Source organism: Bos grunniens, chromosome 7 (assembly GCF_055505025.1).
Source record: "Bos grunniens cultivar Pamir isolate PY7600 chromosome 7, Bosgru_T2T1.0, whole genome shotgun sequence".
In the NCBI taxonomy this organism is placed as follows: Eukaryota; Metazoa; Chordata; class Mammalia; order Artiodactyla; family Bovidae; genus Bos; species Bos grunniens.
This window is the reverse complement of record NC_141171.1, coordinates 56,036,463-56,063,274: the sequence shown is the minus strand read 5'-3', so window position 1 is coordinate 56,063,274 and position 26,812 is coordinate 56,036,463. Positions and strand designations below refer to the sequence as shown.

Here is a 26,812-nt window from a genome sequence, read left to right as displayed (position 1 = left end):
TCAATGGACGTGAGTCTGAGTGAACTCCAGGAGTTGATGATGGACATGGAGGCCTGGCGTGCTGCGATTCATGGGGTCGCAAAGAGCTGGACACAACTGAGCGACTGAACTGACTGAACTGAAAGGTCTCAGTTTGGAATTGAAGAATAGAAATTTGAGCTTGAATTCATTTTGTCCTGAAGTCTTTACTCAGTATACTATACTACATGACCACAGTTACATAATTATAAGCTTTCTCCTGGCAAGGCACTTTTAAAACTTTTTTTTTTTTAATTTCTATAGCATCTAACTGGCTTTTCATAAACACTTCATGAGAGGAATGAGGGAGAGAAAAAAATGAAAAAGGACAGAGAGTATCTTACAATATACTTATACAAACACTATCAGTAAAAATTCATTGAATTTGCCCAAGGCTGAACAGTTTTACTCATATGTTTTTAAAATATTTATTTGGCTGTGTCAGGTTTTAGTTGCAGCATGGGGGAGCTTTCCTTGCAGAGCACCGGCTTTCTAGTTGTGGCACAGGCTTAGTTGCTCTGTGCATGTGGGATTTTAGTTCCCCAACCAGGGATTGAACCAGTGTCCCTTGCATTGGAAGGCAGATTCTTAACTACTGGACCACCAGGGAAGTCCTAAATAGTTTATTTTTGATGGTCTTAAAACTCCAGTAATTTCAAATTATGCACAATTCTCTGGAAAGGAACTAGTTCTTTCATTGAATGTGACTGTATGATCAGAGCCAAGTGAGGCTGGTCTTAATGGGAACTTCTGTAAGATTCCAAGTTTGTAAATTTTTAAATTTCTATTAATGTTTCACATTCACATCAAAAAGGCTTTGATTGTATACTCATTTGTCTTCCCTAGTGCTGAGTCATCTGAAAAACATAGCTTTTGTCCAAGTAACTGATAAAAACTTTATAAACACAAACCACTAAGGAATGACCTTAGAGACATTTTTCAAAAGAACTTAAAAAAACTGGTACTGAACACATCACCATACCCACAGACACAGCAAGAATGAATTTGTCAAAATTATTGATTGCTTTTTTTCCTGCTAAACCATGTTGATGAAATTCATATCATTTGCAAGTTTGGAAAAACAACTTGAAAATTAGACTGTTAATAAGTATGATTTGTTTACAGTAAATCTCCATGGGTATCTAGGAGGTACTGGGATCTTTCCTGTACACTCACAAGCTGAGCAGTAAATAGCAACTTGTGACTTTTCTTTTGTGATCAAGATTAGGTTTTTTGGTCTTTAAATTTTGAAATTATATTTTTTCTCTAAGAAAACTGGCACAATATTAATTTATATTCAAGTTCTGATAACTTGTCTATTTTGGAATGCTCTTCACACATTCTGAATTGTATTTCACTATATGTAAGAATTAAAAGAAAACAAAACCATCTACCAAAATAGGATTCATTTTCCTTTGAGAATTTCTCATACCATATTCTTCTTAAGAGTATCATGAAGACTGACTGGTAGTTTAGTCTCTTGTGTCTGACTCTTGTGACCCCATGGATTGTAGCTTGACAGCTCCTCTGTCCATGGGATTTCCCAGGAAAGAATGGAGTGGGTTGCCGTGTCCTTCTCCAGGGCATCTTCTTGACCCAGGAATTGAACCCGGGTGCCTGCATTGCAGGCTGGTTCTTCACCCACTGAACTAAGAGGGAAACCCCAAAAGACTGACTAGAGTCATTTTTTTTTTTGCCTTAAATTCCTAAATTATATGCCTGAGTGCTTCAAATTTTCCTACATCCACTGTAATGTCTACTTCATCTGATGATAAATGTCATTGAAATATCTTCATTTATCTCATTTTGACACATTTCTCCTTTTCAAGATACACCCTGCAAATATGTGCTTAAGCTTTTGCTGTGATGTAGGCAAAGAACACTCTGGCCTTTAAGATATGTACTAGCATTTAAGTGGCTTTCAGAAGTTTAAAATGCTATATGGTTCGTTATTAATATAAAAAGAATTATAATACCAACCCAGCTAAATATCCATTATTAATTCTGCCTGAAGATTAGAAAAAGTTGGCAATAATTCTCTAGTATATAGCATCTGTTTATTTGTGTTTGCTGGAAATTTGAAATAATCTTAATGTCCAACATTATAATATATAAAAGTATAGTTTATTAAAGTAATGGAACACTGTGTAGAATTTTAAGAATAATGAGTTCTCTGTGTAATGACATGTAAAAATCTCTAGGTCATATTGTTGAGCTAAGCTGAATCAGATAAAATTAAAAATACATATTTACATACCTATATACACAGATGTAGGTAAAATTTAAATAATTCTAAAAGAATAATGCCAAATCATAGAGGTATAAAATTATGAGAAGGATATGCTTTCTATCATATTAACTTTTTCTCCTACATTTTACCACAAGCATATATTAACCTTATAATTAGAAAACACTAATTGACTTTTTCTACTTTAAGCAAATACTGTATTTTTAGATTATTTTTGAAGCATCTTACTTCCTACTAATGTTGTTCTATGTTTTCATAGGTAATTTGGTATTTTTGACAGCATGAAAATATTTTCTTCTAATAGAAGAACATTACAAGTCTACAACAGTGGTAATGGCAAGAAAACCAACAATTGTAATATTTGATTGACTTAGTATATGCTAGGCCCTCTGTATAGTATCATATCCAGTCCAAAGCATGTTACTTTAGGGAAAATGTTATTATCGATATTTTACAAATAGGGCACATCTGAGATTCAAACCTTACTTTCTTTGACGTCAAAGCTCATGGCCTCATATTTACTATCATATTAAACCATGTCCCAAATAAAGTAAACGAGTGCAAAACCAATAAACATTTTCCAGAATTCAAGCCCATAAATTTCTTGTGCTTCTTTTGGATAAAGTTGGTAAAGTCACCAAATAGTAAGAATGGAAAGAGTGCTTAATAGAGAAGGGACACGATTCCTGTTTGCTCAGGTCTACAGCTGTCAGATCTATTTCCTTAATGAAAATGATGAAGCTGCAGAGCATAATATCTATGTAAGGCATCCCATTCTCCTCCCAGAAGCCTGGGGATGCTGTGCTATAAGGCAGTGTCCCATTCTCAGGCCAGTCCACACTTTGACCTTCACTCTCTTTCAGTTCAGTTCAGTTCAGTTCAGTCGCTCAGTCGTGTCAACTCTTTGTAACCCCATGGACTGCAGCATGCCAGGCCTCCCTGTCCATCACCAACTCCCGGAGTTTACTCAAACTTATGTCCATTAAGTCGGTGATGGCATACAACCATCTCATCCTCTGTCATCCCCTTCTCCTCCCGTCTTCACTCTTTCCCAGCATCAGGGTCTTTTCAAATGAGTCAGACCTTTGCATCAGGTGGCCAAAGTATTGGAGTTTCAGCTTTACTCTCTTTAGGAACACCTAAATCCTTAGGAGGGCTCTCAAGAAAGCTCAGTGGTAAAGAATCACGTGCAATGGAGACCTGGGTTCAGTTCCTGGGCTGAGAAGATCCCCTGGAGAAGGAAATGGAAGTCCACTCTGGTATTCTTGCCTGGGAATTCCCATGGTCAGAGGAGCCTGCCAGACTACAGTCCATGGGGTTGCAAAAGGGTCAGATAAGACTCGGCTACTAAATAACAACAAAAGTCCTTAAGAAGTGCATTTTCTGTAACTGGTTGGGAGTCTTAAAGAAAGGTTTGATTTTGAGCAGTGTCTAAAACTGCCAAGAATATGCTGTAATGACAACTGCATTCTGACAGTAACATTCTTTCATCAATATATTGTTTATAGTAAAGAGAATACTCTCCACGTGAGTAGTCCAAAAACCTTCCCCTGTATAGTTACTTTCTAAAAATCACATTCATTGCTACTCTTCTGAATGCCTTCAGCAGAGAGAGAGAAATAAGGAATTCAGTGTCATATAATGCTTTATTCAGAATTTGAAGCTCTAGCGATTAGGCATTTGTTTTTTTTATTTGCTCTCTGAAATATTTGGTATCTTTGTCACCAACTGAAAATCCCTTGTATAAGCGGAGTCCATATTGATTGGTTAGTTTAGATTCAAAGTCAGACTTTATGGTCTCTTTATAACTTTCCTTTGGTTATTTTGCTGACTATATCCCAAGGATGATTGACAATGGTTTAAGAAATTCTTTAAGTTATCTAGTTAAAAGTGTATTCATCCATACAGAGATGCACTTGGAAATTTGCAGAATATCTGCTTATGAAAGTTCTATTCCTTTGTCCACTGATACTCATCATTTGTTTGAAATAAGCCTAGTTTCTGTTCGTTTAATTTGGGTATGACAAAATCCCTCCTCTTGGGCCTCGGTGCTCCAATGGTCTAAAAAGATTAAAGCATTACATGTTTGTACTGAAACAACATGAGACAATTCTAAATACTTTCCTAAGTTAGACTCTTGCACATTGATGGTTTCTAAGATGCAAACAACAATAATAAAATGGTCTAGATGACAATGAGACTTTGATTATAACTATTTGTTTTTTAGTTTATGCTCATTCTAACAATTTTGAAAAAAAAAATGCTTGTGTGGAAATTGTAAGCCATTCAGCACTTCTCAGGAGATAATCTTATAAATACAAGTTTAGTGCACTTGTTTGAAAACTACCCAGAGTGGAAATAAATAGTGTAACTTACATGGCTCTTGAAAGCACATCGGTTTACTTTGTTCAAAAAAATAAGAGATTGAAATTGGATAATGTAAGGGTTGTTGGAAAATCTGAAGTCTAACCTCTGAGAAGTCGTGTATGTGTGCACTTCTTTGTGTGTGTGTGCATGTGTGTATTTGTGTGTACATGCACAGTATATGAGTCAGGCTCTAGGCATTTAATCAAAGTGTAGATGTATGTGTGTCTACACACATGTAAGCATCAGGAAAAAAAAAAAAAAAAAGAAATACACTTCTGAGAGCTTCAACATAAGGATGGATCTTATACCCAGAAAACTATGCATTAAGGTATAAGAAGTGTTTAATTTTTTAAAGATCTGAGATCTTCTTATTTTTACAGCCAGAGTTTATTTTGATACATGAAGCTCCTTTAATCCTATGCAAAGTTGAACAATAAAGAGATAACTGTCTCTCTTTATTACCCTAGTCTCTTAAACTAATGAGACTAAAGGCAACTAAACGTTGATCAATTTGCCGGTAGTCAATTTCCAACTAAAGTTTGTTCACTCTCAAATCAGTTGTACAAAGCACTGCATTTAGTCAAATAATTCAGACTGAGGTTTTGTTTGGGAGAGGGGGACAAAATGAAGATGGTAACACTTTAACGAGCTGTTGAACAGAAGTGACTAAATGTCTTCTCTTCAAATCTTAACACTTTCTAGGAGTAAAATTCTCAGCTTCCAGCTGCCAAGCAAGGAGTCATTTCACACCTCCAGTCCTCAGTATCAAGAACTCCCTCCCTCAAACCTCCTCAGTTCCTGAGGTCTGAGCTGGTTGCCTGACCTCACATTTATGGTCAACTTTGTGGTGTTTTGCAAGCCTTCCAGTGGAGGCTTTCCAGAAAAAGTATTCTGACAGCAACTTGTAAGAGGGGACTTTTCATATCTTTCTCATAAGGTCCATTTCTCTGAATTCTTTATGTTCATTCCTGTTGGACCTGGAAATAAATGTGTCCATTCAACAACAAGACATTTCTTACCTGCTATATGCTTCGCATTTATAATACTTTGATGGGGTGGTTCTAGTTCCTTACTGTTGTATACCAAACTACCCTAAAACTGAATATCTGAAAACAATAATGCATTATTGTCCCTTTCAGTCCTGAGGGTTGACTAAGCTCACTTGGACAGTTCTCACTAAAGGTCTCTCATGACATTGCAGTCAGATGGCAGTGGGCACTGGAGTCATCTTGACGCTCATCTTGGTTCAAAGCCAAGAAGGCTTCCTCCTTCACAGATCTGGCTTCCCAGGGTTTCCTCTTTCCTTCTTTCTACATAGTCTCTCCTCTTCTGTGGGCCTCTCCTTACGTATGGTTTTCTGACATGATCTTGGGCTGAAGATAGCAAATAGTCACACTTCTTCCACGGTGCTTGACTTCCAAGAGAGAAGAATGAAACTGCTGGGCCAGTTGAATTTGTTGTTACTTCAAGAAGTCATGCCTGACTCTATGACCCCATGGACTGCAGCACATCAGGCTTCCCTGTACTCCACTATCTCTCAGAGTTTGCTCAAATTCATGTCCTTTGAGTCAATGATGCTACCTAACCATCTCATCCTCTGCTCCCCTCTTCTCCTTTTGCCTTCAATCTTTCCCAGCATCAGTGTCTTCTCCGATGAGTTGGGTCTTCATATCAGGTGGCCAAAGTATTGGAGCTTTAGCTTCAACATCAGTCCTTCCAACGAATATTCAGGTTGATTTCCTTTAGGATGGACTGGTTGGATCTTGTAGTTCAAGGGACTCTCAAGAGTCTTTTCCAGCACCAGAATTCAAAAGCATCAGTGCTGGGGCCAGTCTCCCCTCAAAATTGGCACAACATCTATTCAGCTGTATTCTAACATTCAGAGCAGTCCCAGGGCCAGCTCAGATTTCAGGGTACAAAGTGAGACTCTTATTTTTGTGGAGGAGTGACAAAACCACATTGCAGAAGGGTGCTGGAACAAGCAATATGAAACTGTCTTCAGAAAACACAATATGTCCCATTTGCTGTCTCATGGATGGAGGGCACATTCCTACTCTCTATTTACATTCCAGGTTGCATTTTCAAATCCTCAAAGTCTTCAGGTATAGTATTTCTTCTGTTTCTATAATTCCCTCTCCCTGTTTCTCTTCCATCAAACTTGATTGAGTTCCTACATATGGGCAGCCTCTCTGTTACAGTCACATCCTTGAATTCAGATAATTGGGTCAGTTACACCATGTTGTACTAAAATGTTCTCTTTTAACGGACAGTTACTCTGTTTTTTAGAAGAAGGAAAATAATTGTGGTTAATATGGAATAGAATAAATAATACAGGAATAACCCTGCCATGTTAAGGAGTTAGTCCCTGCTCCTGATAATTTTGGCTAATGAATGATAAGAAGCAACCATTTGTTTATTTATTTATTGACAGCTCTTATACTACCTAGGGCTACTATGTAGCTCCATTGGTAAATAATCTGCCTGAAATGCAGGAGACCTGGGTTTAATTCCTGGGTTGGGAAGATCCCCTGGAGAAGGAAATAACACACTCCAGTATTCTTGCCTGGAGAATCCCATGGACACAGGAGCCTGGCAGGCTACAATTCATGGGGTCACAAGAGTGGGACACAACTTAGTAACTAAACCCCCTAGTACTACCTGTACTGGAAACAATGGGGGGACAAAACATGTCCATGTTGTAGGCTGATTTCTGTACTCCACCCCCAAATTTATATGGTGAAGTCCTAATCCCAAGCCCACCAGAATGCAACTTTATCTCAAACTAGGGTCATTATGTACATAATTAGTTAAGATGAGGTCATAAGGATGAGCTTTAATCCAAGATGACAAGTATCCCTATAAAGAGAAAAAATGTGGACACAGACACTTGTGCACAGAAGGAAGATGATGTGAAGAGACACATGGAGAAGACAGCCGACTCCAAGCCAAGGAGAGAGGCCTGGAAAAGATCCTTCACTCACAGTCCTCTAAAGGAACCAACCCTGCCAACACCTTAATCTCAGACTTCCAGCCTCCAGATCAGTGAGACAATACATTTCTGTTGTTTACACCATTCATTTTTATGGTGCCCTAATATGGGCTTCCCAAGTGGTGCTAGTGGTTAAGGAACACACTTGCCAATGCAGGAGACACAGGAGACACGAGCTTGATTCCTGGGAGATCAAGGAAAGATCCCCTGGAGGAGGGCATGGCAACCCAGTCCAGTATTCTTGCCTGGAGAACCCCATGGACCAAAAAGTCTGGCGGGCTACAGTCCATAGGGGCTGCGAAGAGTCAGACAAAACTGAAGTGACTCAGCATGCACTGCTGCTGCTGCTAAGTCGCTTCAGTCGTGTTCGACTCTGTGTGACCCCATAGACGGCAGCCCACCAGGCTCCGCTGTCCCTGGGTAAACTACTATAGTCCTAATTCATAGAGCTTATCAGCCAGACATTAATCAAATAATTAAAAATAAGAAGCATATAATTACAAAATTGAACTCAGAAATACGAAACAAAGAAATGCAATTCAATGAGAGCAGAGACTAGAGGAATCATTCTGAGGCTGGTGGATCAGAGAAAGTTTTCAGATCAGAGGAAATGATGCTGAGGTGGAAGATGAAGATCGATGAGGAGTAAACAGAGAAAAAGCAAGACAAGCATGTCACAGATTCGGGGAGCCGGTGATGTGGTAACAGCACCTTCGGAGGCCTTTGTTAACTGACTCAGGATGCAACTGAGATACCAAAACAAAAGAAGTGTGGCTTTAACAAAGGGAGTGGGAGGGGCAATAATGTAAAATAAGACTGGTAAACTAGGAAGAATAGCCATGCCTTTGCAGACCTCATTAAAGATATCTTTTAGTTTTACAGATCACTGAGAACCCCTTAAAGCAGTGGTCCCCAACTTTTTGTTACCAGAGACTGGTTTTGCGGAAGATAATTTTTCCACAGACTGGGTGGAGGGTTGGGGTCAGGATTATTCAAGTGCATTACATTTATTGTGCCCTTGATTTATGTTATTACTGCACCAGTTCCACTTGAGATCATCAGGCATTAGATCCCAGAGCCTGGGGACCCCCGCATCAAAGAGTTATAAGTTGGAGGAGGTATGATCATATTTGAGTTGTGAAAATACTTCTTTTGGAAAGAACATGTGGGAAAGTGCTTAGGCCGGGGACAGGGAAGGAAGATCTGGACTCAAGAAGATGGAGTGCAATGGCCTGTAGGTAGGAGGCTCAGAGGGGTGGGAGAGAAGGCCAGCTGAATCCAGAAAAGGGTCAGGGAGACAGAAAAAGCTACCTGTGCTGTATGACATATTTAGGAAGAGAAAAGTATAAGATTTGCTGATGGGAGGATCAGAGATGAATGTGGTTATTTCTCTGTACCATCACTCAGAGTTGCTATTGGAAGACTCATTTTGAGGGAGATGCTTATGGACTTCTCATGTTTTATGGGCACTGGGGAGCTGCACGTTGAGAAATCAAGAAAACAACTGAATATACATGGAGCTCAAAAAGTGAACTCTGGGTTAGATACATAAATTTGAGGCTCATTAGCAAACAGATAGGGATTGGAGCTTTGCATGTAGATGGGATTGCTATGAAAAAGGGTACAAACTAGGAAGAGACCACGGCCTAGAATGGAGAGCTAACTAAAATTTTTACTTGTCTTCTTTTCTTTTTTAATTTTCCTATTATTTCACAAGGAAATGATATAAGAGTTTATATCATATTCCTTCTGACAATTTGCTTTTTTAAAAAAACAGAGGCCTCTGAAACCACATCTCCAAGTTACAGTACAACTTTGGGCAATTGTTAATCATATATACTTTCATTAAAAAAAAGCAACTGCAGTTGTTTTTGTTTTTTCCACTTCAAATTACAGAAGGAGAGAAATGTTTTCATAAGTATTTTAGATAAAAATAAAGCAAGAATTGATTTTGCTTTTCATAGTTTAACAACAACAACAACAAAAGGTATCTTTAAAAACAACCTATTGCCCATAGGGAGAAAGAGGCCTTATCTGATTTTAATGATGATTGGATTCCAGGCACTATCTTTGAATCATTCCAATTCTAGCAGCATCACAACATTATTTGTGAGTGTTTATTGCCTATGTTAAAGCAGAAAGATACATACATGTGTTGTTTCCTTTTTAAAAGAAACTCACTGTGTTGTGCCATTTCATTGGCCCTTAGAAACTGTTAAATTATTTCTTTGTTAGTATGGACAGAAAATATGAGCATGCTTACTTCATCACCCTTTTAGGTTTCTCTTATCAAACTTGCAGATGTTCGTAGCTATGAAATGAGCATAGCTGGAAACAAAATAGGCGACTAGAAGAGTCAACGGAGTAAGCATTGATACTCCATCATTGGGGTCAGATTGTCATACATCCAAGTGAAATATGTGCTGTGAATCTGTATGTGCACTTCATTATTTTTAATAATGATACCAGTGATAGTGAAATTAGAAGAAAGTGTTGATTCTTTTTAAATTTGATAACTCTATGTAACTTTATTAATATACCATTATATATTAAAATCTGCATACCATGGGATACAATTTTATTACTAGAACCTAAAAAAAAATCATCATGAAACTCTGAAAGGTTTAATCTATAAGAATATTCATTTCTATTTGGCTCTGAGAAGCATAAACGTAGAACCAGAGAACATAAGTTAAAATGGTAAGATCCATCCATACGATGAAACAACTCACAGCTCTTAAAATTAGGATACTGAAATATAATGAAATGGAAATGGTCAAGATACAAGGACAGTGTAAAAATAATTATATGGAATATCACTTCTGTGCATGCATGTGAAAAATGGCTATTTATAAAAAAAAAAGTTTGAAATAGTTTACACTGAATTCTTAAACTTAATAAAATTTAATTTTTAAGTCTGAATGCTAAATATACTGGTGATACATTTTCATTTTTGTGGCTTTTTGTATATTCCAAATGTTTCTAAATGAGTGTGACTTTTTCCAGATACAGAAGAAAACTAGTCTAAAATTATGGTTACCTTATCCAAAAAGATAACTATTCCTTTATCCCTCATCTACTTGCTAATATTTGACATCCTAAAACTAGAGATTTATTCATCTTCAATCCTGCAAAAGTATTTCCTAGAGAAGAGAATTTAAAAAGCAGTAAGAGTGTTTTCATTTAAGCTTAAATAAGCTCACTGACTCCTTCCAGAAACAGAAGTTTTATGGCTACAAAAGATTCTCCCTCATAGGACAACAGGCTCCCCATCAGGAAGGTGAAGTGCACTCAGGAAGGCTCACTCTGCGCATGGAACCTGTGACTTCTCACATTTTACCAATCTAGGGAGAAGTTGCAGAGAAGGCAATGGTAACCCACTCTTGCCTGGAAAATCCCATGGACAGAGGAGCCTGGTGGGCTGCAGTCCATGGGCTTGCTAAGAGTCGGACACGACTGAGCGACTTCACTTTCGCTTTTCACTTTCATGCTTGGAGAAGGAAATGGCAACCCACTCCAGTGTTCTTTCCTGGAGAATCTCAGGGACGGCGGGGCCTGGTGGGCTGCCATCTATGGAGTCTCACAGAGTCGGACATGACTGAAGTGAATTAGCAGCAGAGCAGCAGGGAGAAGTTGACCAGTCTAGGGAGAAGCAATTTAGTAATGTAACAACTATGCTCCAGGTCTTGGCATTTAACAATTTTATCAATGGATAAAAGTGTTTGTAAGTTATTATTTGGTTTTATGCAGATTCAGATGGACAATTTACTTCCCACTACCTTAAATGTAAAAATAAATACAGATCTGAGATACATTCATATATTGCCTAGGCTCTGGCATCTAATTCTGTTTGTTTTCATTATACATTTAAAATAACCTGCACTATTGTGCGTCTCTTCCTTCTTCTTAGACATGTTCATCCTTTATTCATTTACATTGTGAAAATTCATTTTTGAGCAGGATGGCATTCAAACAACATACATATTAGGTTTAGATAGCAGATTAAAGTAGAACTAGGCTACATCATTTTAAAAACACCCTATTTCTAATACTTTTATTACTACTGATACTACTATGAAGTGGAAAGCATTTGTTGACCATCTCTTAGGATTGAGGTACTTTCTATAATTAAATTACATATTAAGTATTTCATATATATTTATATAAATTAATTTAATTGAATAAGCACTCCTTTGAGGTCCATAATTTGTTGTTGTTTGACAGATGACAAAGCTGAAATGTAAAGACTGTAAGCAATTTGCCTTACTTCACACAGCTATGAAGTATCAAACTGGATTCAAACTTTGGTCTCTTCAACATTAAGATTCTACTTTCACCCAGTGTGCTACACCATCTACCTAGATTTTTAGAAGAAAAAAATAGAGAGACCCTCCACACTACCACTTTCCCTGGAATCACCACCACTAGCACCACCAACTAGAATGTGATGTTTAGGAACATTTTCAACAATAAGATGCATCACTGTTGCCAAGCTGTTTGCCACTCCCAACAGTTTTTTAATGACAGAACTTGAAGTCAATCGCAGGGTGTCTGGATGCAGGATGACCTGTGTTATCTAAAGCATTCAAATAGCCCCAAAGCCACTTGGAATTCTTGGTTTTCCTGGCATAGCTGTCAGTTCACAGTTGATTTTATTTCCACTGTCTATCCTAGAATCTTTGCAATCAAGTTATTTTAGACAATTGATAATAAAGTATTACTCAAGTCATGATTTTGGATAATTTGCCTTATTTATCTCTTGGTAGACTTTTTCAGTAGCCTATAAGCTTATACATATGAATGACAACCTGGGTTGAGTATATTTTCACTGCACTTGACAAGCTCCCTGGACCAAAAGACCTCTAGCCTGGGTGGGAATAAGCATGCTGAAATGTCTAAATTACTTAATCATACTTCCTCTCAATCAGAAATGTGAGTTCTCACCAGGTTTGTTGAATGCAATTGGCCATTTTAGTTAAGGCCCATCGAAAGGAAAGGGAAAATAACATTTTAAAGAACAGATGAATAATCTTATTGTTGTCATACCTGCACCCTTAGACAGGCATTTTTGGTTGTAAATTTGGTGGAGTTGAAGGAGAAAAGACAAGGAGACTAGGGATAGCCAAAGGAAAAATATATTTATATTTTTATACACAGTATGTTATATAATATACATACTGAAGGAAAGATAAACCCATCTGAATGCAAAGCTCCAAAGAATAGCAAGGAGAGATATGAAAGCCTTCCTAATTGAACAATGCAAAGAGATAGAGGAAAAAAAAAGAATGGGAAAGACTAAATATCTCTTCAAGAAGATTAGAGATACCAAGTGAACATTTCATGCAAAAATAGGCACAATAAAGTACAGAACATAGTGTAGACCTAACAGAAGCAGAAGATAAGAAAAGGTGGCAAGAACAGACAGAAGAACTGTACAGAATAGGTCTTAATGATCAAGATAACCATGATGGTGTGATCACTCACCCAGAGCCAGACTTAGCTTCCTTAGGAAGCATTCCTACAAACAAAGCTTGTGGAGGTGATGGAATTCCAGTTGAGCTATTCCAAATCCTAAAAGATGATGCTGTGAAAGTGCAGCACTCAATATGCCAGCAAATTGGGAAAACTCAGCAGTGGCCACAGGACTGGAAAAGGTCAGTTTTCATTCCAATCCCAAAAAAGGGCAATGCCGAAGAATGATCAAAACACCATACAATTGCCCTCATTTCACATGCCAGCAAGGTAATGCTCAAAATCCTTCAAGCTAAGATCTAACAGTACATGAACCGAGAACTTCTAGATGTACAAGCTGAATTTAGAAAAGGCAGAGGACCCAACAAACTGTCAACATCCACTGGATCGTAGAAAAAGCAAGAGAATTCCAGAAAAATAACTACTTCTGCTTCAAGGACTACACTAAAGCCTATCACTGTGTGGATCACAAGAAACTGTGGAAAATTCTCAAAGAGAAGGGAATACCAGACCAGCTTACCTGCCTGCCCCCCACCCCGCAAGAAAACTGGATGCAGGTCAAGAGACAACACTTAGAACTGGACATGGAAAAATGTACTGGTTCAAAATTGGGAAAGCAGTGTCAAGGTTGTATATTGTCACCCTGCTTGTTTCACTTATCATGAAAAATGCCAGGCTGGATGAAGCTAAAGTGGAATCAAGATTGACAGGGAAAATATTAATAACCTCATATATGCTTATGCTGCTGTGCTGCTGTCACTTCAGTCGTGTCTGACTCTGTGCAAGCCCATGGATGGCAGCCCACCAGGCTCCCCCATCCCTGGGATTTTCCAGGCAAGAACACCCGAATGAGTTGTCATTTCCTTCTCCAATGCATGAAAGTGAAAAGTGAAAGTGAAGTTGTTCAGTCGTGTATGACTCACAGTGACCCCATGGACTGCAACCTACCTGGCTCCTCCATCCATGGGATTTTCCAGGCAAGAGTACTGGAGTGGGTTGCCATTGCCTTCTCCAATATATGCTTATGACATCATCCTAATGACAGAAAGTGAAGAGGAAGTAAAGAGCCTCTTGATGAGGTTGAAAGAGGAAAGTAAAAAGACTGGCTTAAAACTCAACATTCAAAAAATGAAGATCATGCCCTCTGATCACATCACTTCATGGCAAATAGATGGGGAAACGATGGAAACAGTGACAGACTTTATTTTCTTGGGCTTCAAAATCACTGCAGATGGTGACTGCAGCCATGAAATTAAAAGACACTTGCTCCTTGGAAGAAAAGCTATGACCAACCTAGACAGCATATTAAAAATCAGAGACATTTCTTTGTCGACAAAGGTGTGCCTAGTCAAAGCTGTGGTTTTTCCAGTAGTCACGTATGGATGTGAGAGTTAGACCATAAAGAAAGTTGAGTGCTGAAGAATAGATGCTTTTAAACTGTGGTGTTGGAGAAGACTCTTGAGAGTCCGTTGGACTGCAAGGAGATCCAACCAGTCACTTCTAAAGGAAATTAGTCCTGAATATTCATTGGAAGGACTGATGCTGAAGCTGAAAAGGCAATACTTTGGCCACCTGATGCAAAGAACTTACTCATTGGAAAAACCCTGATGCTGGGAAAGATTGAAGGCGGGAGGAGAATTGGATGACAGAGGATGAGATGGTTGGATGGCATCACCAACTTGATGGGCATGAGTTTGGGCAGGCTTTGGGAGTTGGTGATGGACAGGTAAGCCTGGCATGTTGCAGTCCATTGGGTCACGAAGAGTTGGACATGACTAAGGGACTGAACTGAACTCAGCTCAGTGAGTTCCCATTTCCCAGGGAGGATAATTGACACTCAGAGAGCCTAAATAAGGAAATCATTCAAATGTACATGCTAAGTAAATAGCAAAGATGAGATTATATGTACAGATCATTTGGCTTCACAGTGATGATCCTAATCTATATACCATACTTTCTCTATATCCTTACACATCTCAGAATTTTTCAAATTGTGCCTGATGCCATCTATATCAGGCTCACCTGGGAGTACATGCTAAAGCACAATTTCTACAGTCTTTTACTCAGTTTCCAAATTAGAGTCTCTGGGAAAAAAAAGAAAAAGTGAGTGAAAGTGTTAGTTGCTCAGTTATGTCCAACTCTTTATGACCCCATGGACTGTAGCCCACTAGGCTCCTCTGTCTATGGAATTCTCTAGGCAAGAATACTGGAGTGGGTTGCCATTCCTTTCCCCAAAGGACCTTTCCAAACCAAGATTGAACCCAGTTCTCCCACATTGCAGGCAGATTCTTTACCATCTGAGCCACCAGGAAAGCAAGTCCCAAAGATCTAAATTTTTAATTTACTCCAAAGATGACTTTTAAAAAATGGTACTATTTGACAATTGGTGTGGCTAACAGGTAGGCTCATGATTTTGAGAATAATACAGTAGAAAAACTGTGATGTCATAAATCAGGTGACCTGGGTTTTAATCCCACCCTGCAATGGACAAGTTACTTTACCTTGTTGGTCTATGTAATCCCATTTGTAAAGAGATGGTATTAGATCAGATACCCACTGTAACATTTTGCAAGTGTTTGAAATAGACCCCCACAGTATAGGCAGTATTAGTTCAGTAAGACTAATTGTTTGCAGTTCTGGCTACTGTATTTCAAAGAGACTTTCACTCTGTGGAATAGAGTCAAAGTTGGCCAGCACCACAGCCAGTCAAGAGCACGTGGGTCCTTCCCTGGCTTTCAGCACTCTTCTAGGTATAATTAAAGATGGGTGAGTGAGGGCTGCCATTCCAAATGTGTCACGGTTGAAGCATGGAGGTAGATTCTTCTAACCAGCAGCATATTTCATGGAAGACAAGTGATATTTTCTATTTGAGAAAGCAGAGACTTGTAGAACTGACAGCAACAGCTCCCTAATCTATTTCAGCTAAGAGGTAATCATTTCCAGTCTCAGAAACTATTCCTGCAAATCCAACAGCACGCATTTCATTTGTGGCTCACACAACGGTACTGGCCTTTATAAGAGAAGTAAATAGGTCCTCAGTGGCTGCTTTGTATTGCCAATTAGCTAATCTGTTGGCAGAATCTTGCATCTGCATATGCAAATACACGTTTAGCAACACACCGTAGTATGCTGGGACACATTTCATTGTGCAGACATTATTTTGGGAGCCTGGAATAAACTGCGGTCTTTATTTTAATTTGCAGTGACTTGTCCAGTGTTTTCCATACCAATATGTTTACTAAACAGGTGTTTGATATGTAGGTCCCAAAATAAACAGCTAATGAATATTCAGGTATGATGAATGCAATCACAGAAAGAGCCAAGAATAGACCATCAGAGTGCAGACTCCTACGTCCCATCTGTAACCATTAGGATAACAGGACTACACTGCCACTAGTGAGGCACAGAGTCATTCATTTAACAAATAGCTATCACTGCACATTATGTACGAGCTACTGAAATAGCAGTTTTTAATTTCAAGGAGGAAAAATTACCTGAAAGTAGAGAACAATTGCTTGGCAGCATTTATTCAACAAATATTTATTGAGTACATTCTTCATATGTGTGAGATACTGATACAGGCACTGAAGATTCAAGCAACAAAATATTTTTTAAAGTGCTAAAAATCATTTTCCTTGCAGAGTCTATGTTTGAGGAAGACAAAGATTAAATAAATATGAAATGTAGAGTATGATAGATTGTGATGAGTACTAAGAAAGGATGGAAGGAAGGATGGGACCAAGAAGAAGAGAGTGGTGCTGGTGAAAGAAGACTGATCAGGAAAGTCCTACTAGGAAGATAAAAAATTAGAATGTAGATTTGATAAAGATAAGAAAGTGAGTCATGGGGATGTCAGTGGGAACAGTGTTATAGGCAAGGAAAAGTGTTAAGTGCAATGTGTTAGGTGAGTGTCCAGTAAATTCAAAGAATAGATGGGAGGCTTCTCTGGCTAACATAGAATAAACTTTAAGAAAGGAGTCAGATAAGGGTATGCCCAATCATGTAAGGTTTTATAAACCATAAAAAATCTTTGGCTTTGACTCTGAGTGAGATGGGAAGCCACAGGAATTTGAGAAAAAGGTGATATCACTGAACTTTTATTTTAAAAGAAAGACATTAGCCATGGAGCTGAAAGTAGAGGAGCGCAGAAAAGGGCAGAAGAAGGAAGTCCAGTGGCATGGGTGTTGCTATTAACAAGTCTATGAATGACGGAGGCATGGATTAGGGTAGGAGTGGTGAAGCTGGTGGGATATCGATGGATTTTGGATGCTTTACATGCAGAGCTAATATGATTTCTGGGATCACCTAATTTTCATTTTGGAATATAATATATATGCATGTAAAACATAAATGTAACATCTACCAAATATGTAAACACCAGGTATCCCCCACCCAAGTTAATAAACACAACACTACCAGCACTCTAGACGTCCGACTCTTTTCGACCCCATGGACTGCAGCCTACTAGGCTCCTCCCTCCATGGGATTCTCCAGGCAAGAGTACTGGAGTGGGTTGCCATTTCCTTCTCCAGGGGATCTTCCCGACCCAGGGATCGAACCCAGGTCTCCCTCATTCCATGCATACGCTTTAACAAAACATAAATGTAACATCTACCAAACATGTAAACATCAGGTATCCCCCACTCAAGTTAATAAACACAACATCACCAGCACTCTAGACGTTCCATATAGTTAGCACACTGGAAGAAAGACTGGGTGTGCTAAGCAGAAGCAAGGGAAATATAAGAGAGACCCAAATCAAACTTTGTTGTTGTCGTTCAGTGACTCAGTTGTGTCCCACTCTTTGTGATCCCATGGGCTGCAGCATACCAAGCTTCCCTGTCCTTCACTATTGCCCAGAGTTTGATTTATAAAACAAATTTATAAAGATGAAAATTAAGGTCTTAAATAAAAAATTCACTAGATAGGATGAACAGCAGAATAGACACTGCAGAGTAAAAGAGAGATGAACTTTCCAGATGATGTCTTTAACGAAAAGGGATGGAACTACATTCTTGAGAAATATGATGGACGTCTTCCAACAGAGGTAAAAACTGTTCCTGCAGACTCTGTCATTCTCAGAGGAAATGTTCTCTTTACAGGAGAAAACACAGATTCAGAGTGTTACTGGCTAAAGAACTAGATTGAAACGAGTCTTGTTCAGTCCTGAAATCTAATTACAGTGGCTACAAATGCTAGAGAGCAGAAAAAAATATGGGCCAAATATTTATTGCAAACTTCTAATAATCTAGAAGGTATGGTATACAAGTTATGTGACTTTGGCTACAAAGGAGTCTCTTTTTATTTTTTATTTATTTATTTACTTTTAATTTTATTGTATTTTTAAACTTTAAAATATTGTGAGTCTCTTTTTAAAGGACTGCTAGCACTGGAGCTTCTGCTCACTTTGTTAATGTCAAAGGTATAGACGGAGTAGTAGGAATTACTTTAATTAAAAATATTATGGAACAAAAGATCCTGTTCCAGGCTATTCTGTTCTAGTGGTAGAACACAGTACCATAACAGCTTGAGGTGAAGATCATAAAAGGATGCTTTTGAACATAGAGAAATAGAGTTTTTAGCAGTACCTAGATCTGTGGTCTGCAATACCTATAACATTTATAACGTGTGAAAGAAAATAGTAGTTAAGAATCTAAGACATTTAATTGTACCAAAGTATGCAGCAGCACCATTAACAATCATAACTAGTTCTTGAAATTTTCTTGACCCTGGTACTAAAGACTAGGATATTTTAGGTAGGAAGCTCCACTACTGAGAACTCAAAGAGCTATAGGTTGCTTCCAACCTCATCTTAGAATTAGTCAATCCGTTGTTTTGTTGTTGTCCAGTCACTAAGTCATGTCCAGCTCTTTGCAACCCCATGAACTAACTACAGCATGCCAGGCTTCCCGTTCCCTCACTATCTCCCGGTGAGTCAATGATACCATCCAACCATCTCATCCTCTGCCACCCACTTCTCCTCCTGCCCTCAATCTTTCCCACATCAGGACCAATGGGATGGTATAGATATAGTAGCTTAAAAGAGACTGTGGAAGGTGAAATAAAGGAAGGTGAAATAAAAAATCAGAAAAAAAAATGGAGTATTGAAAATGCTTTCTTTGGTTTTGGTGGAAGCTTTGCTACAGAAAATAGCAAAGTAAAATACTTGAATTTTTCCTTCAAGTATAGTCATTTTTAATTACTTGGGCTTGGGATTAATGTCTCTAAGGATCCAGTTGCTGATTCCAACAAATGACCCAAATTATCTTTGCAAAGGACACCAGCAGGGCATTTTGTTGCATTTTTTAAAAAAGTAAAGGCTGTCCTGAAGAATGAGGTCAAGATTTTCTCCATATTGTCTTCAAGAATGAGATGACAACAAAAAGCTATTCATTTGGTGGAGTAAGAAAAAATGCAAAGCTCGATGTGGAATTAAAAACAGCATCTAAGTAGGCTTTAAGTCTGGAAATATATGTGTATGAATACAGATACACATACACATGTACGGATCTGTGTGGTTTCTTTGTATTTTGTGATACACTGCAGTGAAATTATTCATTAGTTTATGGATATATTGCCCTTTCATTTTCCCTTCAATGTTTAGGTGATCTCAAATTAGGAAATTCTACATTTAATCATGTAAAAGATTAATGCTAAAGTAAGCTTTTTGGCCTTTGCCAATAAATAGTAATTCAATCCAGTATTGATCTTTTTACAAGTAACAGAGCTGAAAAATTTCTGTATATAACTGAAGACTATAAAATAGACTTGCATAAAATTATCACAACTGCTTCATGTTTATATTTAACTTATATTTTTGTACAAGCAAGATTTTATAAGAAATATTTAAAGTTTCAATGTGTTAGCAATCTTTCCAACTTTTTCATGATTTTTAGGAATACAAACTTTTAAGAAAATAATGAAACTAAATTATTGCCTTTTGCCCATTAGCCAGCAAATAAAATGTGACCTTAACAAAACTGTGTCATTGTACGGTTTGAAAATTATGTCAGGACATATCCAATAGAATTACTAACCTCGATGCCTCTTGTAGAATACATATTAATCTTTCTACATTAAAAAAAATAATGGCTGTGACTAGAAAGCCAAGTCACTACATAGTGATTATATATGCTGGCTGTGATATCCTACCACTGAGACATCAAATTTGAAATGCAATTTTATATGACAGAAATTGCCTATGGCTCTAATATGCCAAGAGTTTTAAGAGATAATGTTTTTTTAGAGAGAAATTCTGCTTCCACTATAGATTATGTACATAAATGTAAAATTTGACAACCTTATAAGCAGTGTGTTTTAAAGTAATTGAACTTCTGAATTTATTTTTCATATTCTATAGTCAACATGACTACAATGAATTACTGGAATGATTAGTAAGTGTACTTGTTTTAAATGTTTTGATCCTGTTATATTTTTCATTAAGATTTCTAAAAATTAAATTGGATATTAAATTTAAAAAGATTACTGAGCTTGAAGATACAGCAATAGGAATTGTTTTAAATAAAATAGAGAAAAAGTACTGGAAAAAATAAAAAGCATCAGTGAGCAGTGGGACAACTTCATGTACCATTATATATAAACATTTAGAATTAGTCTCCACAGAGAAGAGAGTAAAAAAAGGAAAAAAAAAATGTATTAGAAAAAAATAGCTGAAAATCTTGCAGAGGATAAAAACTGTATACCCAGATTCAAGAAGCTCAACAAAACCTAAGCATGACGTATGGGCACTGCCATGTGTAAAACAGAAAGCTGGTGAGAACCTGCTGGATAGCGCAGGGCGCTCAGCTTGGTGCTCTGTGATGACCTAGGTGGATAGGAGGTATATATGTATACTTTTAGCTGATTCATTTTTCTTGCACTGCAGAAACTAGCACAGCACTGTAAACTGTGCTACACCCCAATTATAAATAAATAAGTAAATAAACAATTTTAAAGGAAATATGAAAAAACCTGTTTTTGTTCTGTTGGATATAACATGTCTATTTGCATCAGAAGATTTTCTTTCTTCACTAGTTTCAAACAACTTGATTAAAATGCACCATGGTTTAGGTTCTTTCATATTTCTTGTTATAAGTATTTTGCATAATTAGTGATTATTTTCATTGCTATAAGTAAAATTTTGCCCTATAAGAATAAACACATTGAGGTCCTAACACTGAGTAACTCAGAATGTGACCTTATTTGGAAATAAGGTCTTTACAGAGGTAATCATTAAAATAAGGTCATTACAGTGGGCTCTAATCAAGTATGATATCTTTATAAAAAGTAGAAATGTGGACACACAGACAGGAAGGCACAGAAGGAAGACAATGTGAAGACATACAGAGAGAATGAGATACAGAGAATTGGGATGATGTATCCACAAGCCAGTGAATATCAAGGATGGACAGAAACCCTTCAGAAGGCAGGAACAAGCAAGCAGAGATTCTCCTCCATATTTCAGGGGAAAAGGGCCTTGCTCACACCTCTTCATTCTTAGTAGCCTCCAGGCATTTAGCGTATGTGAGATCCTGGAAGTGCACTGAAATAAGTGAGACCAGGCAGTCCCCAGGAAAGTTGGACCACTGGATATTCTTGCCAATTCTTGCCCTCTCCAGGGAGAAGGCAGGAACTGAGGCCATTCACTTATTTGTTTTGTGTTAGAAGGGCTGCGGTAATGATCTACATGCTACATCAAACCACCATCTCTGTTCTCACCAACCTTCCAGTGGCTAGACTATGTTCTTTTTAGACTATGTTTGGCACACTGAGATAAACAAGACAAAAGCCAGCCCTTAAGCAGCTCCTCTAAAAGTTGGTGCATTTGCCATGTGGTCCAACTCTCTTTCCATTCCCAGGGAAAAGCTGTGAGTTGGAGTTTTGCATGCCCTTACTCTGTGCCAAAGCTTTTGACTGTGTGGATCACAATAAACTGTGGAAAATTCTGAAAGAGATGGGAATACCAGACCACCTGACCTGCCTCTTGAGAAATCTGTATGCAGGTCAGGAAGCAACAGTTAGAACTGGACATGGAACAACAGTCTGGTTCCAAAGAGGAAAAGGAGTACGTCAAAGCTGTATATTGTCACCTGCTTATTTAACTTATATGCAGAGTACATCATGAGAAACGCTGGACTGGAAGAAACACAAGCTGGAATCAAGATTGCTGGGAGAAATATCAATAACCTCAGATATGCAGATGACACCACCCTTATGGCAGGAAGCAAAGAGGATCTAAAGAGCCTCTTGATTAAAGTGAAAGAGGAGAGTGAAAAAGTTGGCTTAAAATTCAACATTCAAATGACAAAGATCATGGCATCTGGTCCCATCACTTCATGGGAAATAGATGAGCAAACAGTGTCAGACTTTATTTTTGGGGGCTCCAAAATCACTGCAGATGGTGACTGCAGCCATGAAATTAAAAGGTGCTTACTCCTTGGAAGGAAAGTTATGACCAACCTAGATAGCATATTCAAAAGCAGAGACATTACTTTGCCAACAAAGGTTCGTCTAGTCAAGGCTATGGTTTTTCCTGTGGTCATGTATGGATGTGAGAGTTGGACTGTGAAGAAGGCTGAGCGCCGAAGAATTGATACTTTTGAACTGTGGTGTTGGAGAAGACTCTTGAGAGTCCCTTGGACTGCAAGGAGATCCAACCAGTCCATTCTGAAGGAGATCAGCCCTGGGATTTCTTTGGAAGGAATGATGCTAAAGCTGAAACTCCAGTACTTTGGCCACCTCATGTGAAGAGTTGACTCATTGGAAAAGACTCTGATGCTGGGAGGGATTGGGGGCAGGAGGAGAAGGGGACGACAGAGGATGAGATGGCTGGATGGCAGCACTGACTTGCTGGACGTGAGTCTGAGTGAACTCCGGGAGTTGGTGATGGACAGGGAGGCCTGGCGTGCTGTGATTCATGGGGTCGCAAAGAGTCGGACATGACTGAGTGACTGAACTGAACTGAACTGAACTCTGTGCTAAGTCAGAAAGAGAGGTTATGCAGAGTGCTAGCCCAAATTACCATCTGTGTTCCTATTCTTGCAGCTAGAGCATCCCAGGTCCCCTAAGGGTTACATGACCAGCAAAACACAAGCTAGTCCTTCAGGATCTCCTAGAAAAGTTGAAGCAATGGACTATAGTCCAACTCTTTCCTTCTCCAGTGAGAAGCTTGGAGCTGCAGTGTTTCCCTCTGATCAGCTGGCACTATACCAGAGGTAGGGATTTGGCAAGAAGGTGTCTTGGATTTCTCTTCTGGTTTCAACAGGTCTGATTTTACACTTTCCCAAGGTATAAGAACCTCTCAATTAGCTTCTCGATTTTCCACCAAGGGAAATTTTCTCTGAATGGTTGTTCAATCAGCATGTTTATTGGTGGAAGGAAACTCCAAGACTTATTTATTCTCCCATCTCACTGACATCATCCTCTAAGAGCCAATGTTCTTAAGCAGCTCTAATTCACCATACAGAGTTTCTAAAAATACTTAAGGAGTATTGGAGTACAGATTATTATTGCCAGTCTAATTCCATTTCCTATTCTAGAAGTCCAGAGAAAATCAGATTACAAACCAGTAACATGTGGGAAATGTTTGGAAAAGGCCTAGGAGGGCATACTCACTGATTGAATTCTTGTTATGTAGCATTTGGCTATACTCTAGTTGGCAAATACACTTTACAAAAATGACTTTATTCTCCTTAAGCAGGAGGCAGTGGTATACTGATGTGTGTGCATTCTTCCCAACTTCACTTTCAGTGACGTCACATTGACAGCTGAAATCAGCTATGATGGGAGCATTACACCATGGAAATCAGCAAATGTTATAGATCAGGGATTTTTTTTTCCCCCTTTGGAAAATCAGCTGTTGAAGATTTACCACTACAATATTTGGAGAACTGTGAGTCTAAAACACTATGAGCTTTTGATGTTGAGACAGAATTTGATCTGGTCCCTGGGGACACAGACCCTGAGGTGAAGATTTTTATAGGATGTTGTATTAACCACATCTTTTATTTTCTGTATCTTAATGCTTTGATATCTCTGGCCTTGCCAACACTGGAAGGGCTACCCAGTTTCTAAAGACAGTAAAAAATGCAAACCTAACAATCCAGAACCCTTACCTCCAGCTACTTGTCCTAACCACCAGGGTCAGTTACCAGGTAATTAAGGGCAGCGTCTATGACCCAGAACCGCTGAAATTTTCACAAGACAGCCAATACTAAGCCTGTAGGTAACAAATTATCTTCTTAATGACAATCAATTCCTGACTGTTGGCCTCATCATACCTAAATCATAATAAAATCTCTATGAAAACAGCAGTTATTTGGGAGTTCCCTGGTAGCCTAGTGGTTAGGATTCCAGGCTTTCACTGCTGTGCCCTTGGGTTCAATCCCTGGTTGGGGAACTGAGATCCTACAAGCTGCATGGTGTGCCCAAACAATCAAAAAAAAAAAAAAAAAACCCACAGCAGTTCTTTGAGAAATGCTCTCAAGATAAACACATTTGAGGAAGAGATAGAAATAAATTGGAAAGAGAGAGGATTTACCTGTGATTACTTAATCACAGTGATTACTTAATCACAGTAATCACCTGTGATTACTTAATCACTGTGAGTCCCAAGAAAGGCTTGAGTCAACTCCACAGAAATGGGAAGAAGTGAGATGACCCTTCCATGTGGTTCCCTTTAAGGCAAGGGGCCCAGGTTTCATAACCATATGTCGATCAGGGTAGGGTGCATCCAGATCCTAGAGAGGGGCTTGTCCTCGGGCTTTGAAGCAGCTCTTTGGCTGAGAGCATCACCCAGAGAGGGATTCTGCTATTTGCTGTTAGTCATCAGTATTCTTGGCAGCTGAGGGAAGCTCTTTTGTTCTGAGAGATGGCTGGGGAGGTGTACCCCTGCATGCACTACCTAAATGGAGGATAAACTCAACTACCAAATGCTGTCTACCTTATACGATTCACGAGTTTTCTGACGGAGTCAACATCATTGAGGAGAATAAATGCTGTAGCTGAAAAGGTGCTAAAAGTTCATGTCAAGACTCAGATATGTCCTTTCAACCCTGGCAGAAAAATGAATGTAAAATAAATTAGCCATTTACAACTTTGCAAAACCTAACATACTGTGAAGATTTATCAGCTGGATCATGAAAAAATATGGACTCTATTCAACAAAGCAATTAAAAATGAACACTGGTGAAACTGAAATCCAAATAAAATAAGCTTCCAAAGTAGATGAAATGCAGAAATAGAAGTTTATTGGATCTCTCTTGCTCTCCCTCTCTCCTTTAGAATTCTGTATGTTAATTTATAAAGCTGCTAGTTCACTTTCATGCATTGGAGAAGGAAATGGCAACCCACTCCAGTGTTCTTGCCTGGAGAATCCCAAGGACAGGGGAGCCTGGTAGGCAGCTGTCTATGGGGTCGCACAGAGTCGGACACGACTGAAGTGACTTAGCAGCAGCAGTTTGCTGAATAGAATAAGGCAATTGACAATGGCTAGTAAAGCTCCTCATCCCCCAAGAAGAAGGAACACAAAAGCATGTAGCCAGTGTGAATTCTGAGTGGATTCTGAGCAGCAGGGTGATTCTAAGGAAATTTTCTATTATTTCCTGGTTGCTTTCTTTCTAGAAATTAGAGAATAAAGCTTGTGAAATCCACAATCACCATTCTTTATTCTATTAACTGATGATAAAAATAAAATATTAAAAAGACATCATAGTTGAGCTACAAAGTTCTATGGATTATTCTGTCAAATGAATGGGAGACAAGCAAGAGAGAATGGGCTGTATTCAAGGAAAAGTTAGCAAATGTATACAGAAAAGGCAAACACTCAGATTTCATAAGAATTCAAGGAAACTACTGCAGAGGAAGAGAGGGAGCTAGTCAGGGGAGCAGTGAGAAGTTAAGACACTTCACCATGAAGAGTTGAATATGTGGAGGCTTCCCTAGGGACAGGGCTTCCCTTGTGGCTCAGAGGGTAAAGCGTCTGCCTACATTGCGAAAGACCCGGGTTCAAGCCCTGGGTCGGGAAGATCCTCTGGAGAAGGAAATGGCAACCCACTCCAGTACTCTTGCCTGCAAAATCCCATGGACGGAGGAACCCGGTAGGCTACAGTCTATGGGGTCACAAACAGCTGGACACACACACACACACACACACAAAAAGAAACAGTCGGACACGACTGAGAGACTTCACTTCACTTCTTCTTTTAAAGGGACACATCTTCTAAAACACGTTGTTTAAGTGCAGTGGCTTAGTTGCATCTTGATGCTTTCCTTCCACACTATTTCAAATATCTGTGTACCCACAGCGTCCCTGACTTGGATCTGCACAGCCCAGCACACATTTATTGTTCTGGTCCTATTCTTAATGAAAGTGAAAGTGAAAATGTTAGTAGTTCAGTCATATCCAACTCTTTACGACCCCATGAACTGTAGCCTGCCAGCCTCATCAGTTCAAGGGATTCTCTAGGCAAGAATATTGGAGTGGATAGCCATTCCCTTCTCCAGGGGATCTTCCTGACCCAGGGATTGAACCTGGGTCTCCTGCTTTACAGTAGATTCTTTACCATCTGAGCCACCAAGGAAGCCCTATCCTTGCTTCACCTTGAGGAAGGTGAAGAAACAAAATTAACTATTAAAAATAGCTAACATATTTTGAGCATTTACTATAAACTAGACTCAGCAAAAATCTCTTTAAACTGTCACCACAGTTCTTTGGTGAG

General features: G+C 38.7%; 1 long non-coding RNA gene and 1 pseudogene across 16 annotated transcripts in view; one reads left to right on the top strand and one right to left on the bottom strand.

Moving 5' to 3' along the window:
- LOC147369591 (uncharacterized) overlaps positions 1–26,812 on the bottom strand; it is a 676,540-nt gene that overhangs the window by 211,532 nt on the left and 438,196 nt on the right. The window lies entirely within an intron of this gene.
- LOC147369593 (nicotinamide phosphoribosyltransferase-like) lies at positions 16,655–18,950 on the top strand (annotated as a pseudogene).